Source organism: Myotis nattereri (assembly GCF_964212035.1).
Source record: "Myotis nattereri genome assembly, chromosome: 3".
Classification (NCBI taxonomy): Eukaryota; Metazoa; Chordata; class Mammalia; order Chiroptera; family Vespertilionidae; genus Myotis; species Myotis nattereri.
Window position 1 is genome coordinate 199,494,256 of NC_138077.1, and position 12,472 is coordinate 199,506,727.

At 41.3% G+C, this 12,472-nt stretch overlaps 1 protein-coding gene across 1 annotated transcript in view; it reads left to right on the top strand.

Moving 5' to 3' along the window:
* The window catches only part of WASF2 (WASP family member 2), a 67,854-nt gene that overhangs the window by 31,158 nt on the left and 24,224 nt on the right, over positions 1-12,472 (top strand). Inside the window, exon 3 of the mRNA XM_081085698.1 lies at positions 8,746-8,769. The gene's annotated coding sequence lies outside the window, so the exon portion shown is untranslated. The remainder of the gene's footprint in view (positions 1-8,745; positions 8,770-12,472) is intronic.

Sequence of the window (12,472 nt, forward strand, 5' to 3'; positions counted from 1 at the left end):
ACCACTCTTAGTTTTCAGAATGCTACTACTTAACCTTGAAGAAGTGTTTTGAGGATTAGAGATATCGAGTGGACACTATAGGATACAAAGAAGTTTTTAAGAATCCCACCTTGACTCCAGATAGCTGCTGTTCTAACTACTACTTCTGTTAGGTTTAGAGATATTTTGTTTCTCAGTTCCTGTACTCACAGAGTTGTATACTCCAAAAACCTGTGCTACAAAATAGAATATAGTGACTGCCATTGAAAAAGGTTCAGCATACCTTTTTGGAACTTTTGGAGAGGGAGACATGACTTCAGACTAGAAGGGTCAAGGAAGGCTTCTCAGAAGTGGTGACATTTGCCTTGGGCCTTTAAGATGAAATGATTTTTGTTTTGTTTTGTTAATCCTCATTTGAGGATCTTTTTCCATTGATTTTTTTTTTTTTTTTTTTTTAAATATATTTTATTGATTTCTTACAGAGAGGAAGGGAGAGAGATAGAGAGTCAGAAACATCGATGAGAGAGAAACATCGATCAGCTGCCTCCTGCACATCCCCCGCTGGGGATATGCCCGCAACCCAGGTACATGCCCCTGACCGGAATCGAACCTGGGACCCTTCAGTCCACAGGCCGACGCTCTATCCACTGAGCCAAACCGGTCTCGGCCCATTGATTTTTAGAGAGTGGAAGGCAGGGGGAGAGACTCAGAGAGAGAAACATCAATGTGAGAGAGAACATCAGTTGTTGCCTTCTGCACAGGCCTGACCAAGGCTTGGGATCAAGCTTGCAACCAAGGTATATGTATGTGCCCTTAACCAGAATTGAACCTGGGACCCTTCAGTCTGTGGGCCAACGCTCTATCCACTGAAAAAACCGCCTAGGGCGGATTTTTTATTTTTTATTTTTTAAAGAAATGCCACAATCCAGATAATCCTTTTGAGACTATTTTACTTTCAAAGTACCTAAAGTGAAAATACTGAATTGACTCTTGACTATGATTTTGGAAGACTGATACCCTTTGTCTTAATTCTTAAAACTGGCATAATATAAGCGGGGCCATCCATTTCTTTCTCAGGATTGGTCTCCACACTCCTGGAGAGCCTGTCTCAGAAGGGAAGAGCTTGCCCTCCTACTACTCGGCCTCCACTGAGATCAAAGAAGAGACCAATTAGAAGAGACCTTTGTGTAGTGCTCGGTGCTATTTAATTTGATCTGCTCTCTGCTCTCCTTAGATTGTTTCATTACCATTAGGAGGTGAGTCCAAACAAACTCAGCATTCCTTTGAATTAGTAATAATGAGAGGTGTCAGTTACTGAGTACCTACTGGGTGCTAGACACCCCTCTAGAAGGCTCACATATGTTATCTCATTTTATCCTTAAAACCATCCTATGTGGTTGGTTTTATTTTTTCCCATTTTACAGATGAGGCTCAGAGATTAAGCAGCCTGAAGTCATATAACTAGTGGCTCAGGGCATCCTTGATTCCTTTGACTGAACATGTCTCTGGGTTCACTATTGATTTTTAAATGTGGTTAGCACTTATATGAACATTAACTTTAAAAAAGAAAAGATAAATTTTCATTGTTCGTAATTGTGATCATTCAAAAAGATTGATTAAATATGTTATTCAAGTATGTTATATACTTACGGTGATGTTATCTTTTCTACTATATCAGTGGTTCTCAGCCTTCCTAATGCCGCGACCCTTTAATACAGTTCCTCATGTTGTGGTGACCCCCAATTTCATTGTTACAAATTGAACATAATTAAAGCATAGTGATTAATCACAAAAACAATATATAATTATATATGTGTTTTCCGATGGTCTTAGGCGACCCCTGTGAAAGGGTTGTTCGACCCCCAAAGGGTCTTGACCCACAGGTTGAGAACTGCTGTACTATATGCTATGCTTATTTGATTTCAGGACACCTACTTTTTCCTGTTATGTCTTTCTTTTAAAAATATTTTAAACTTATTTATATCAGAGAAAGAGAAAGAGAAACATCAATTTGTTGTTCCACTTATTTATACATTCATTGGTTGATTCTTGTATGTGCCCTGACTGGGGATGGAACCCCCAACCTTGTTGAATGGGATGACGCTCTAACACTGAGCTACCCAACCAGGGTTCCTGTTATTTCTTCTAAAAGTATTCATGATAAACACTTATTAAAGATAAATTGAAATTAATCTGACTTTAAGAATTTTGCAATACCTCTTTATGATTGGGGGCCCTGCAAAACTACCGAGGAAATCAATTCTGACTTGAACAGGAAGCACGGGCCTGTTATTCCTTGTAGAAGGAAAATGAAGGAGGGGAAAGCCCCATGATTCCCCTGTCTTTCTGTCTAAATCTGTGTTCTAACCATGGAGCAGGGTGGGGGATCTCAAGCGAGCATGTTGGTCTTTTTGAAGAGACAGAGATTATAGTTCAGGAGAGGCTGAGGAATCTAAAAGCTGTGAGGTGGAGTTCTGGAAAGGTGAGAGCTGTGCAGAAAAAAATTGCTCTAGGATCTCCTCAGGGTCCCCTTGAGTCTTTGCTGACCTCACACAGGCCTGGGGTCAAACTCCAGGAAGTTGGGGAAAGATGACCAGGAAGCCGTGAGCTAACTGGTTCCCAGAGCAGGGAGGCGTTCGAATTCCTACCGGCCAGAATGAAGAGCCCACGTTGCTCACTGGGAGTGAGATGGTAGAAGGTCCACATCTTTGTACTAGAGTTAAAGTAGTCACAGAGTACAGACATATAACTAGACATATAACTGTGACTCACCCTAAAAAAAGCTTAAAAACAAGCCTTTAGAGGTACCAAACTGAATGAAAAGTAACTTAACTGCCTACCAGAATAAAGCTTAACATTCTTGAAATGAAGACAACAATACTAGGTACTCAACATTGTAAAATCACAATGTCCAACATCCAATCAACAGTTAACAGACTCGCTCAGTGATTGAGTGTCGATCTATGAACCAGGAGGTCGGGTTTCAATCCCCAGTCAGGGCACATGATTGGATTGCAGGCTCAGTCCCTAGTAGGTGGTGTGCAAGAGGCAGCTGATTGATTTTTTTTCACTCACATCGATATTTCTCTCTCCCTTCTTCTCCCTTCTTCTCTCTCTCTCAAAACAATAAAAACATCCCTGGCCAGGGGGGATCAGTTGATTGGGCATGGCCCCATGCACTGAAAGGTCATTTGTTCTGCTCCTAGTTGGGGCACATGTCTGGGTTGTGGGTTTGATTCCCCCAGTAGGGGACATGCAGGAGGTAGCCAATTGCTGTTTCTCTCTCACATCAATGTTTCTCTTTCTCTCCTCCCTCTCCCTTCCTCTTTCTAAAATCAATAAAAATCCTATATAATAAAAGGCTAGCCAAACTGGTTTGGCTCAGTGGATAGAGCGTCGACCTGTGGACTGAAGGGTCCCAGGTTTGATTCCAGTCAAGGGCATGTGCCTTGGTTGCGGGCACATCACCTGTAGGGGGCATGCAGAAGGCAGCTGATCGGTTTCTCTCATTGATGTTTCTAACTCTCTATCCCTCTCCCTTCTTCTCTGTAAAAAAATCAGTAAAATATATTTTTTTAAAAAAAGGCTAATATGTCCCCTTTGCCCGGGAGTTTGACCAGGGAGCGGGGCCAGCCAGCCAACCTCCTGTGTCATGTCGTGTGTCGTCCCCCCCCCCCCCCCCCCCCGCCTGGCCGGGCCTGACCTGGACCTGACCCGTGCATGAATTTGTGCACCGGGCCTCTAGTGTATTATAAAAATAAAATAAATAAAAGCATTTTTATAAAATAAATACTGGAATGTGGTTCGTGTCTGTCTCTGTCCAGTCTCTTTCTGTCTCTGTCTCTTTTTGTTAATCCTCACCTGAGGGTATTTTTCCCGTTGGTTTTCAGAGAGAGTGGAAGGGATGGGGAGAGAGAAAGAGAGAGAGATAAAACATTGATTGGTTGCCTCAGCTGGGGCCAGGGAGCAAACCTTCAATCCAGGTATGTGCCCTTGACTGGGAATTGAACCCGAAAGCTGCCACTGAGCCACACCAACCAGGGCTTGTCTCTATTTCTGTTATTTTTGTTATTTCCATAGTGTTGTTTGGTGAAATTTGAATATTGTAAGACAGTTATAAAATCAGCATTTGAGGGTTGGAGAGAACTTTCTTTTTTTAAATCCTTACCTGAGGATATTTTTCCATTGATTTTTAAAATATATTCTTTATTGATCTCAGAGAGGAAGGGAGAGGGAGAGAGATAGAAACATCAATGATGAGAGAGAATCATTAATTGGCTGCCTCCTGCACGCCCCCTACTAGGGATTGAGCCCACAACCTGGGCATGTGCCCTTGACCAGAATCAAACCTGGGACCCTTCAGTCCACAGGCTGATGCTGTATCCACTGAGCCAAACTGGCCAAGGCAAGGTTGGAGAGAACTTGTAAAGATCATCTTGTCTACTCTCACATATTATAGAAAAAGAAATATTATATTTCATTGATTCTGAGATTTACATTTTCTTTACTTTAAAAAAAAATCTTTATTGTTGAAAGTATTACAGTTATCCCCCTAGCTCCCCCCATTGCCTCCCTACACCTGGTTCCGCCCTGCCCCATACATTTTAACTTCTCTTGAGTCATGATGTAGCTTAACAGTTAGTGGTATCTTAGATTCGATGGAATATGGTAAAAGCCCATTAAGATTGTGGCTTCTCCATAAATTCTTAGTGGTACAGTTCAAGGTTTCTGTTTATATTACCCCCACCTGGAAAACCTTTCTCTCTTTATTTTTTTATATCCAAATTCTGCTCAGATCAGATTTTTATCCCAGGAAATTTTCTCAGTCTCTTTAGTTCACAGTGATCCTTTCATCTTTCCTATTGTCATTATTGACTACATCATTTATTTGATATTTGAACTTCTATTTATTTGCTATACTAGAGGCCCAGTGCACAAATTCGTGCATGAGTGGGGTCCCTCAGCCTGGTTGGCCATCAGGGCCGATTGAGGCCAGCCAGCTTGGAGGGGGGGCATACGGGAGGTTAGCCGGCCGTGGGAGCGCACTGAGCACCAGGGGGCAGCTCCTACATTGAGCGCCTGTTCCTTGGTGGTCAGTGCACGTCATAGCTACCAGCCAATTGTCCGGTCCTAATGGTCACTTGGGCTTTTATATATATAGATTGTTACTTTGGTTTTGTCTTCTCTTCAATTATAAGTTCTTGGAGTCAAGGGAGGGATTTTATACTTCTTTGTGTCTTCTAGTGTCTGCTTGATAAATATTCATTGATTGATTAGAGTACTATAATTAGTAGTTAACCATTAGTACAACCTGAAGCTTATTAATATTCTTTAATGGTGAAGAGAACCACATATAAAACATTTAGAACAGTACCTGGCCCATAGTTAAATGCTAGATAAATGTAGAACTAGTACTTCCACAATCACTATCACCACCACAACTACAATAATCTGTTCTGTGCCAGGCACCATGTTAAGCATTGTATACATACACTAGTGGCCCGGTGCATGAAATTCGTGCACATTAAAAGGGATTAATTAGAGGAAATATTTTAATATTGCTATTTGCCCTTTCTCTAGAATAGAAGTGTCAAAGATGAAAGAAAATTAGTAAAATGTTATGAAAACCTTCCTCCTGTCAGAGTCTGGGGCACACCACAGGACCCAGAGTCAAGTCCCCGCCCACCCACGTGTGCCTCAAAATCTCATGAGACCTAGACTCAGCTGGGCCCCCGCCATTGGGCTAGCTAGATCCAGACCCAGCCGGTCCCACCCTTGTCAAGCTCCGCTGGGACAGGGGGAGCAGCCTGAGGTCCCCTGGCCCAGCACAGGGCGGGGGATGTACCTTGAGGTCCCCCCGTCAAGTCTGCCGGGCTGAGGGCGTGGCCTGAAGTCCCCCGGCCTGGTGCCAGGGTAGGGGGCGCAGCCTGAGGTCCCCTGTCAAGCCCCATGGAGGTGGGGAGGGGGCGCAGCCTCAGGTCCCTGCTGATTGCTCGTTAAGGCTCATTACGGGAACTCGGCCTCCACTATGGGTGCAGCCATCTTGTGTTACGGAAACCCCTCCCCCGCTCCACTATGGGCACTGCCATCTTTGTGGCAGAATGATGGTTAATTTCCATATTTTATTTTTCTTCACAACTTTACAAACTAGGAATCATTATACTAATTTAACAGTTTAGGAAACAGACCAAGAGATTTGACTGCTTGCCAAGGTCCCCAAACTAAAATTTGCCAGTAGTGGTTAAAACCCACACCTCTGCCTCTTACTGTCCATGTTCTTGCTGCTCTGTGCCACTGCTTATTGGGTTATGAGGGCTTTGGTAACAGCCCAGTAAACAGGGTAGAAAGACAAGAATGGGTATGTACTTTCCTCTCTGCTTAAGAACTTTTTCTTATAAATACCATGTAATGAGTGGTGAATAGACCTTGTGAGAAGTAGATGTACGCTGCCCTTTGCTGCGGACTCTTAGTTGCTGGCGGCTTGGCTGTTCGTGACAGGTGCGTGTGTGACACTTTTTCAGGAATGAATTCTTGTTACAGATAGCAGAATGGAATTATATGTCTGTCTGCTCCATGATCCCACTCCTAGTGTTCACATGTAATTGTGATTGCTAGGCCTCTCTCCTCACTTAGTGTATTAAAGAGTCACATCCAGGACTGCTGCTTCTGCCTGCTCCATGACCACACAGTGCGTTTGTATATTGCCCTGAGCTGTCAGCAAAACATTTTGCTGAATATCCTTTTTTGTTGTTGCTCTGCAACCTTTTTTCCCTGGCCTTTCTTAGTTGTGTAAAGTAAGTTTCTTTTTTGGCCTTTCCATCCCAAAGAGGGAGCAGTTACTGCAAAGAAGCTTGAAGTATGAAGTGGGGCATCATAGAGATTAAAATGAATGGTTAGACAGCTGGCAGGATGAAATGAGACTTTCTTGGTGCCTGGTGTGTGATTCGGCTCTGATTATCTCCTTTCTCCCTCATTTTCAAACCTGCCTCTGTATCTAATCCACCAGTGGGTACTCCAGTACCTTGTCTATAGGGAGCTTAACCTAGTGCAGTACTCACTGCTCCTTGCAGGAACCAGGAAAGAAAGGTTACAGCCTAGCCCCATCCTCTCCATCTCTGAGTAAGGCAGTAAAGTGGGATTAGACAATCTTCCATAAAAAACAACTGTGTGTTTCCCATATGGTTGCACATGCCCAGGTTTGGCTTCCTCCCAGGTACTCAAGCCCAGGTACTTGGAGAAGAATGCATTTTGTATCTTCTTATCTCAGATTTTTGAGCACCACCAACTGGAATTCACTCTCTTCTGTCATTGGATATAAATAAGAAAGGAAGCTCTTAAAAATGAAGACTATTGCCGAAACCGGTTTGGCTCAGTGGATAGAGCGTCAGCCTGCGGACTGAGAGGTCCCGGGTTCGATTCCGGTCAAGGGCATGTACCTGGGTTGCAGGCACATCCCCAGTGGGGGATGTGCAGGAGGCAGCTGGTCGATGTTTCTTTCTCATCGATGTTTCTAACTCTCTCTATCTCTCTCCCTTCCTCTCTGTGAAAAATCAATAAAATATATTTAAAAAAAAAAAAATGAAGACTATTGGCATCTATTATCACAATATTGCAAGTTATTGACATATTTCTAGTAGTCCTGTGCACTGATTTGTTGAGGTTTGATACTTTTTAATGTTGGTATTTATTCTTCAAAGCAACTTAGTTGTTTTTCATGTTAAATTCCTCTGTGATTATAATGCTCAATTGATGATTATAGCTCAAAGAAATCTGGTACTTGAGTATCCACAAATGTTAGGTAAAAGTTCTCCATTTCTGAATGAAATCATTTATAATTTATATTTATCTAATCAGAGTAAAGGTAAGCCCATTTAGATGGGTAGTATGGAATATTTCAGACCATTCCATTTTGATGAATTGGCTATTGCTAGAAATTGGCATTAAACTGCGACAATAAAATGAACTTTGTGTCTGTGACTCAAAGTCATCAATGATAACATTGTAGACCCTGTATAATTTAAGTGGATACATAATAGGGAACTTGAGCCAAGATAGAGATACAAGAAATATTTTATGTGAATAAATCTTTTCTTTGGAGTTCAGAACAGTTTGCAAACAAAAATCCCAGTTTCATATAGCATCTTTTAAGAGTTTTTTTTTTAGTGCAGCTCACAGCTGAACTAGAGGATGAATTGAGACTCCCCTCACCACCCCATCCCCCCAATTGCCAGTCATCATTAGACTAAGGACTAGAATCCAGGTTTCTGACTCACAATTTAAATGTATTTTCCTTTGGACAACCAGATGGATCCTACTCAGAGGAAAGCTTAATTTTGGCCATTTAAGAGGCAGTTTTCTATGAAATAGGTGAAGCTAGAAGAAACTAATTTTGAATGGAAAATGATCCCCCCAAATTTTAGTTTTAAGAGCAAAGCTGTGATTAGAGCTTGAAGCGTATTAAAGGTAAGAACAAAAGGTGGTATTTCCCACAAAAAAGATAATAGGAAATTATAGAATTACCAGGTATGAATGGTCTTTGATAAATATACAGTGTGCTCAAGAAGTGAGATATTGGCCCTGGCCTGTTTGCTCAATGGTTAGGACATCCACCTACAGACCGACGGGGGGTGGGGGGGGGGCAGCCAGTTGATGTATCTTTCTCATGTTGATGTTTCTCTCTCTCTCTCCCTCTCTCTCTCTCTCTTTCTCTCCCCTCCCTCTCTGTCCCCCTACCCCTCCTCCACCATCCCCTTCCACTCTCTCTAGAAATCAATGGAAAAACATCCTCAGGTGAGAATTAAAAAAAAAAAAAAGTGAAATACTAGAATATAGAAGTCCTATTTCCTGGGCTGCTTTCCCCCAACCAAATCAGGATAAGAAGAAGCCTTACATTTATTGAATGTAGGTCCATAGCTGGTATTCCTTTATGAAATTAGAAATTTCTCCTCGTTTCACATCACAAGTAAGCTCTTTTTTCTTGTTTCTCCCAATCAGATACTTTCTCTGTCCACCTTGGGAGTTCCATTTCTGTCTTACTCTTTTCCACATTACTCTAGTGACCTAAACTAATTTGTCAGTAACACCTTGTGTTTGGAGAGAGTCTGGTTATATTTGTAGGTTCAGCTCCACACTGAATTTCAACAGGATGTGGGTGGGTGTGTGAGTCTATAATGAGGCATTCCTGCTTGTGGTTGTTGCATGGTAGTGAGGATGGCTATATTCAACAGTAAATTCAAACTTCTTTAAACATTTTAGTAGATAAACTTAGATTACAGTAAGCCTGTGTGCTGGCTCTCATTTTTAAGTTAAATGATTATTTGACTTTTCAATTGAAATTCTTTATGCATATTCTTTAACATGAAGAATCTTATCTCTTGAAAGAGAAAACTGGCCTACAAAGTAAAGCTCTTCTCATATGCCCCCATCCAAAATGCTGTTAACTATAGAACAGTGGGAAATGCTGAAGTGAAAGCAGAAGTCCTAATTGCCACATACAACATCCCCACATGTCGTCCCCTGCTATTGCTGATCAGCTTTTTGGAGGTATGTTTCAAAAAGGAACTGCCTTGAAAGGCATTTCTGTTGTTATGGTTATTGGTATAGCTCAGATATACTTGCTTTTGGATGCAACTATAGAAATATAATGTTATCTAAATGAAGTGTTTTTTTGTTTATAATAAACAGTTAGTAATAAACATTATTGCCGGGACGAGCAGTCATCTGTCTTCTGTCCTGCTAACAACAGGAATTCAGAATATGGGTTACAAATGCCTCCTCCCTCTCACATGCAGCCTTCCTTTATTACTTTCTTCCACCCTACCAATTCCTACTTCTCACCTTCCACTCCTGCCCTAGTCCGCAGAATTTTAGTAATTAGTTTATGTGAGATGAAAAAGGTTGAAAATCGCTGGTCTAGACTAGTCAGTATACTGCCAGGCCATGGCTAAGAAGGAATGCCTGAAGTCTTTTCTTTGTTCTCCTCATTCTCGAGTCCCTTAGGCTGAAAATAGTCAGGCGTACAGATGGGTTTGCTGTTGAGCCTGCTGGATGTCTAGAACTGGTCCAAAGCTTTTTTTTTTTTTTTTTTACTTTTATGGGGAGCCAACTCCCAAATCAGTCTGGGAGCCTCCCAGGGTGTAAATAATTGAACCTCGGGACTCTGTGTGAACCATCCTTTGGGCCACTCTGGATCCTGCAGGTTCTGGTAACTAGATGAATCTAGACTGGAGAAGGGCTTGATTCGTGGCCATGATTCACCTAAACCAGGGGTGGACAAACTTTTTGACTCGAGGGCCACAATGGGTTCTTAAACTGGACCGGAGGGCCGGAACAAAAGCATGGATGGAGTGTTTGTGTGAACTAATATAAATTCAAAGTAAACATCATTACATAAAAGGGTATGGTCTTTTTTTTTTTTTTTAGTTTTATTCAGTTCGAACGGGCCAGATCTGGCCCGCGGGCCGTAGTTTGCCCACGGCTGACCTAAACCTACCTCTGACTTTGCTTCAGAATGCAAGTGCATATTAGCTACATGAGGAGGTTATGGCAGGTTAGGCAGAAGCAAACTCGGAGCTTCTGAAAGGTCATCTAGCTTAGTCCCTTTATTTTGCAGATGAGGAAACGGTAGCACAGAGCGAGAATTATCTTTAATTTAGAAGGCATTGTAAAGTCATTCATTCTGACCTGTCAACATCAACATCTAGGGATGTCTCCCCTAAAATGCCTGACAGCTGGTCACCCAGAGGATGGTCTGGGGAACTCATAATTTTAAAGAGAGAATAGCTCTAATTAAAAGAGCTAACTGAATTGAAATCTTTCTCTGTAACTTTTATTTTCTCAGTGGTTCTAATTTAGTTCCTTTCCCATGTAACAACCCCCAAGGTAAGACCACTTCAAACCCCCAAGTTAGCAAATATCACTATAGCATATACTTTTATTTTTTTAAAATATATTTTATTGATTTTTTACAGAGAGGAAGGGAGAGGAATAGAGAGTTAGAAACATCGATCAGCTGCCTCCTGCACACCTCCTACTGGGGATGTGCCCGCAACCAAGATACATGCCCTTGACTGGAATTGAACCTGGGACCTTTCAGTCCGCAGGCTGACGCTCTATCCACTGAGCCAAACCGGTTAGGGCAGCATATACTTTTCTTAATCAAAGTACCGCTGAAAAAGAACTTTATTGAATCTATAAAAACATGGCATTCTATACTCTTTCATATATTTAAAACTTCTTTTCTGAGCTAAGAATCACTACTTTATTAGTTTTCTTCACTTTCTCTTCATTTCTGTAACTGGCACTAGCATTTAGCTCTTTCCATGAAACTTTTAAAAAACAAACCTACGTTTTATCACTTTGTGAGTCTAATTGTACAAAACTACCAGGAGTTTTGGTAGCAGAACTCACCCCTGTAACCTGTCTGTGATTTCTATTGTCTCCTCCTTAGCCTGTGAAGAGTTTCCCAACTGGTCTTCTTACCCTCCAGCCTTCTCGTGCCCAAATATAAATTCTTTGCTTCTGTTAGAATGATTTGTCTAAAATGCAAATTTGATCATGTTAACTTCCTTAATTCAGTGGTTCCTCAGCACTCAGTGCTTCAAAAATTTTCCACTAAGTGACAGCTGATGATAGAGGAGCCTTTCTCAGCTGGATTTCCATGAGAGAATTAATCCCTGATACCATTAGACATCCATTGTATGTAAATGTATTACTTTATCCAGTGCATCTGGAATGATGCTAGTTATGTACAGTCTTGAGGAGAATTGAGAAAATAGTCACTCAGATAAATTTTTTTTGTTCTGTGGTTCAGATGAGGAACCCAGTATGAAAGGTGGAGGAAAGAGAGAATGTTATGTCTTCAGTAGGTACAGAAGCATGACTCGGAGCCACCTCCAGAAAAAACCTGCCAGATTCCATTGAAGTCTGGGGTCTCATCTTTAAATGTATGTCACTATTGCATTCTACTGCATAGTAAGTCCAAGGAGAAAAATGTTTTAAAATACTTATCAGTGGAAAAAGTTGATTTTCCAGGAAGATTTTCCTAGGGTTCGTAGAACTACAAATAACTACATTTTTTACCCTGTAGTGGACATTTTACATATGCTATATTACTTACTATCTCTAGGAAAATTACCCAAGATCACACAGCTAGTCAGGTGTCAGAGTCAGTGTTCTAACCCAGTATGTCTCAACTCTACAACTTGAAACTGAGTTGAGAGTCAAGAACCTAAAAGTCTTTGCCCATTTCTAAGTTTATCTTCACCAGAAGGTAGGATTTTTTTTCGTGGTCAAATTATTATTGTAGTTCAGATCATGAATAATTCCATACTTTGTATGCAAAACATAACTAACCTTGATTATCCAAAACAAAAGTAAGCAGTGTTGCAGGTAATTCCATATAACAGGGAATCTTGTCTCTTTTTGGTGGCTCTGAAACATATTAAATTACTTTTTAAGTAGCAGATATACTTTTCTAATTGTTTTGTCTTGG